This window comes from Carlito syrichta, unplaced genomic scaffold, assembly GCF_000164805.1.
Source record: "Carlito syrichta isolate Samal-C Ts95f unplaced genomic scaffold, Tarsius_syrichta-2.0.1 Scaffold6068, whole genome shotgun sequence".
NCBI classification, from domain to species: domain Eukaryota; kingdom Metazoa; phylum Chordata; class Mammalia; order Primates; family Tarsiidae; genus Carlito; species Carlito syrichta.
Genome location: NW_006950164.1, coordinates 1 through 5,518, shown reverse-complemented (window position 1 = coordinate 5,518; position 5,518 = coordinate 1). Strand labels below are relative to the sequence as shown.

The following is a 5,518-nucleotide window of genomic DNA, read 5'->3' as shown; positions in this document are numbered from 1 at the left end:
CTATCATTTATTGAAACTTGTATTATGTATAAAGGCATTTTGTTTTTATTTTTTGAGTTGGGGTCTCACTCTGTTGCTCAGGTTGTAGTGCAGTGTCATGATCATGGTTCATCACAGCCTCAAACTCTTGGGCTCAGGTGATCCTCTTACCTCAGGTTCCCAAGTAACTGAAACTAAAGGCACATGCCATGATGCCGGGCTAATTTTTTATTTTTTATAGAGATGAGGTCTCACTATGTCACTCAGGCTGGTCTTAAACTCCTAGGCTCAAGCAATCCTCCTGCTTCAACCTTCCAAATTTCAGGTATTACAGGTGTAAAGTACTATGCCTGGTCTACAAAGGCATTTTTAAATCTCTCAAACAAAATGATGATGATAATTATTTTTTTAGAAAAAAATTACAAAGTTACTGAGAGGTAGCTACCACATCACTATGTAGTGTCAGGTCACAGAATAAAGGCTGTATTCAAAATATATGTCTTAACCATATTGTAGATCTATTAGAATGAAAAAACAGTACAATAATTATCAAGAAAAGACACGACATGTCTTCAATTATTTGGAGAGGACATATCAAATTAAAAATTAGTTAATGTCTATAGGTTCAAATAGAATAATTAAAAATAGTGTACAGATGAAAAAGCAGGAAGATACTATAAGAAAGAGATTGGCAGCAGTGGGATACTGTTGAGGTGGGGGGGGCACAATATCAATAATGTACTTGATCTCAAACCAGACAAAGTGGGGACAAAAGGGAGGCCCAAACTTTGCCTGTATGTCTGCTTGTATACCAAATCCTGAATTGTACCACACAGCTTTAAAATAAAATTTTTAAGAAAAAATAAAATGTAGGAAGATTGCTGATGACTAACAGAAGTCTGAATGCCTTTACACACTTAAAATGGAAGTGAGCTACCACTTGCTTCATGAGCCATGGTCTTTGGAAGGACTTTTTGGATGGTGATGAGCATCCACCCAAGGAAGCGATTGTGAAGTGGTAACAAGCTGAGGTGTCAACTGGCTGTTCAATGAATGTGGCTTTTGCCTCCTTCCCCAGCAGACATACTACCTCATGGGAGCAGAAAACCACAGAGAATCATCAGAATTCCTCCTCTTGGGCCTCTCAGAAAATTCTGAATTGCAGCCCCAACTCTTTGGGCTGTTCCTGTCCATGTACCTGGTCACGGTGTTGGGAAACCTGCTCATCATCCTGGCTGTCAGCTCTAACACTCATCTCCACACTCCCATGCACTTTTCCCTCTCCAACCTGTCCTTTACTGACATCTGTTTAAGCATAACCACGATCCCCAAGATGCTGATGAACATCCAGACACAGCGTAAAGACATCTCTTACAGAGGGTGCCTCACTCAGGTGTACTTTTCAATGAGTTTTGCTGGAATAGATAATTTCCTACTGACAGTAATGGCCTATCACTGGTTTGTGACCATCTACCACCCCCTGCACAACATGGCTATCATGAATCCCTGCCTCCATGGCCTCCTGGTTCTGATAACATGACTAAGCATTTTCTGGGTCTCCCTGCTTCATGTTCTATTGACAATGCGGTTGACCTTTCCTGCAGGTACTGAAATCTCACATTTCTTCTGTGACCTGCCTCAGCTTCTCAAGGTGACCAGCTCTGATACTTTCATCAACAACATTGTCTTATATGTGGACACTGAACTACTGGAGGTGTTTCCTGTCAATGGGATTCTCTTCTCCTATTCTAGAATTGTCTCCTCCATGATGAGGATGTCCTCCACTGCAGGCAAGTATAAAGCATTTTCCACCTGTGGCTCTCAACTACAGCTACATTTGACAGTTAAAGCCCCAAAACAGCCAAGGCACTCTTAAACATGAAGCAGATAGAGGGCATTTAAGGCAGTTATCAAGACTTAAACTATAGCAATTGTGAGAGTAGTCTCTACATGTGTGGGCAGAAAAATAGATACATGGAGCAAAACAGAGAGTCAAAGGTAGCTTATAAAGTATGGTTGCCTTAAAAGTTAGGGAGACATTGGATAGAATTGGGAAAATTATGAACTTGAATCAATGGTGTGGAGACAAAGATGTGGAAAACAACCAAATAAAATACAAGTGTAACCCGTTAACATTTATTGTAATTACTCTTTATAGATGATTTGTTTCATCTTTTTATATATTTTGTATGCTTTACCCAATTTATCTTATTTTTCTTCTTGCACTTCTTTCCATTGAAAAGGGAGAGAAAATTCATTTGCTTATAGTAATGCATCAATTATCATGGAATAATAAGCATTCTTAAATGATATGAAGCCTATGGAGAAGCATGCAAAAATATGCTTGCCATGTACACCATGACCACAGTCATATTGATGTGTTTTTTCTTTTGAGTTTGAGTCTCAGTTGCCCAGACCGGAGTGCAGTGGCCACTCCCGGCCACTGCAGCCTTGACCTGCTGGGCTCCGGCAGTCCTTCCCCCTCAGCCTTCCAAGTAGCTGGAACTACAGACCTGTGCTACCACACTTGGCCGATTTTTTTGATTTTTATTGTAGAGATGAGGTCTCGCCAAGTTGCCCAGGCGGATCTTGAACCCACAGGCTCAGGCAATTCACTCACACTGGCCTCCCAAGGTGCGGGATTACAGACTGAGTCACCGAGCCCAGCCTTATTGATATTTTATAAGGCCAAATTCTTAGTGCTGAAACATTAGAATAATAATAGGTAGAGAAAGGAATTTTAGGCCTTACTTATACTCCAACTAGTAGATGTGAAGATTGTGATGTGCAAGAACCATCTCTTCACGTTCTTTACTAAACAAATATGTAGTTCCTGGCAAATTTTAATTCTTCCCCTATGAGAAAAAGGTAACACAATGGCTATAATCCTCACAAAGTCTTTACTTTTTTTTTTTGAGTTGGTGTCTCACTCTGTCACCCAGACTGGAGTGCAGTGGCACACTACCGGCCACCGCAGCCTCAACCTGCTGGGCTCTGGCGATCCTTCCGCCTCATCCTTCCAAGTACCTGGAACTACAGGGGCACACTACCATGCTCGGCTAAAAATCTTGACTCTTGGAAAAACTTTTTAGCTTGTTTTTATGCTTCCTAACTCTTTAATGGAATTTATTTCATGTTGGTTACCTCATCACCATGACACTCATCATTCATGGACAACACAGTAAAACCTCAACTCTATAAAAATAAATAAATAAATAAATAAATAAGTAAATAAATAAATAACTTACTCAGGCATGGTGGCGCACACCTGTAGTCCCAGCTGTGACCACAATTCCCAGAGACTTTCCCAGCGCTTACTATGGTACTTTAGCTATGATGATCTCATAGGTAAGTCTTGCCCAGAGTATGCAGGATGATGTGAAGAGTAATTTGGTTTTGTTTGGAATTTTATAGCATAAAGATAGGATAAAACTTCTTCTCACCATGTTGTCTTTTGACATGTTAAGGCTATAATCTCTTTATAGAATATATCTTTCAGTGTTGGTCTTTACACATCAGCACCAGCAAGAAACACAGATGAGGGCTCTGTGAGCAGCATTAGAAGAACAGTCTCATTGTGAAAAGAATATCCAGGCTGGGCATGGAGGCTTATTTCTGTAATTCCAGCATTTTTGGAGGCCAAAGTGGGCAGATAGCTTGAGCCCAGGCGTTCGAGACCAGCATGGACAGCATGGCAAAACCTTATCTCTATAAAAATAAATAAATAAAAAACTTGCCCAGGCACAGTGGCACACACCTGTAGTCCCAGCTATTCAGGATGCTGAGGTGGAAGGATAACCTGAGATCAGGAGATCAAGGCTGTCATCTGTTGTGATCATACACTGCACTTCAACTTGGGTGACAGAGTGAGACCCCCGATTCAAAAATAAAAATAAAAATAAAAATCCATTCCTCATCTGGTGGAGCCAAAGACAAAACCAGAAAACCAGAAATGTGATACATCCATTGGAGGCAAAAGAGCACATGCCTTAGAAAGATCCAATGAGATTGCAGGGAAATTATGTCAAAAATACTTGGAGGAGAGAGGTATGGCTCCCTTTGGAGGAGTTACTGCTTAGTAGTGCAGAGCCGGCTGCCATGCTGTTGATGACCATACTGAAGGTCAGCATCATGAGGTACACAAGCAAAAGAATTCTTGTCACCATCCGTGCCCACACTGCAGACTGCCGTCCACAAGTGACACTGGAAAATGAACAAAGACAGACACACAGATTCACACAAATTCATACCCGAGGTGGTTGTTGATGCATCTGTGTGCCAGAGTGCTGAACTCAGTGTGGGCCTATGTCAAGTGACTCCTGTATTGGTGCATCAGCACCACCTGGTGCCAAATCCCAGTTGCTACCATGGAAAAAATGCATGCCAATGAGGCACAGGTGTGAAGCTCAGAGCTATCTGGGACTCTGGTCAACCCTGTGTGTGGGTTTAAGTGTCAAAATTCCCTAGAAGGGAGATACAGGGAGTAAGGCTGACTGGTAGATGCCAGGTATCAGAGGAGAGATTGAAATGTTTTTGGTAGGTGTTTTCCTAGCTTTGATGAGAAGCAAAATTGGGCAGAAGTGAAGTCTGTGGGCATCTCCTTAAGGCCTCTAAAGCACCCATTCTGGGCCCTAACCATACCTCCTATATCTGGAAGATGGCACAGATAAGTGAGGGAAAGGCAGAGGGGACAGAAAAGGATTCACCTCCTTCAGCAGCCACCCCAGGACACCTTGACCTCCTGGGCTGCCAAGGGCGCTGTCTCAGGGCATGCCATACACTCCTGGAGCAGAGTCTAAAGCTTGAGTGCCTTGCCAGATCCCACAGAGAGATCTGGAAGGATTACTGGTTGTAAAAATAAAGATAATAAACCACACAAGTGAAGAAAACAAGCATGTAAATAGGTACATAAACAGCTATAATCTAAGATGAAAAATTATTCCTGCTAGAGTTTATGCAAATATGACAAATGGAAGCATATATATTTATTCACACTCCACCCCATCTTTGAGAAAATGTTGCAGACAATACCCACTCTTCTGTGTCTTACTCCCTTACTTGGTATCATATTTTGCCTTGCTGGACATGTGTGTGTTCACAGAGAAAGTAAGATGCATTTTAAACAATCCTCCTTGATTTTACAGCTGGTTAAGTTTGAAGTCCTCTACCTTAGACTACCTATCTTCCGATGTTCTGTAAAGCAGAGATCCCCAATCCTTGGGCTGCAGACCAGTACCAGCCCATGGTCTGTTAGAAACCAGGCAACACAGCAAGAGGTGAGTGGCAGGCGAGCAGAGCTCTGTCTCTCATCAGACCAGTCATGGCATTAGATTCTCATAGGAGTGCGAACACTATTGTCAACTGCACATGCGAGGGATTTAAGTTACCCACTCCTTGTGATAATTTAATGCCTGATGACCCCTCCCCTCCACTTTACCGTCCATAGAAAAACTGTCTTCCACAAAAGAACCACTGCTGTAAAGGAACAGGCCATGTGTGTCTTTGTGTGTGTGCGCGTGCACGCAAGTGTGTGTGTGTG

General features: G+C 42.2%; 1 pseudogene; it reads left to right on the top strand.

The window, feature by feature from the left end:
* Positions 1 to 1,072: 1,072 nt before the first annotated feature.
* On the top strand, positions 1,073 to 1,855 carry LOC103250765 (annotated as a pseudogene).
* Positions 1,856 to 5,518: the final 3,663 nt, after the last annotated feature.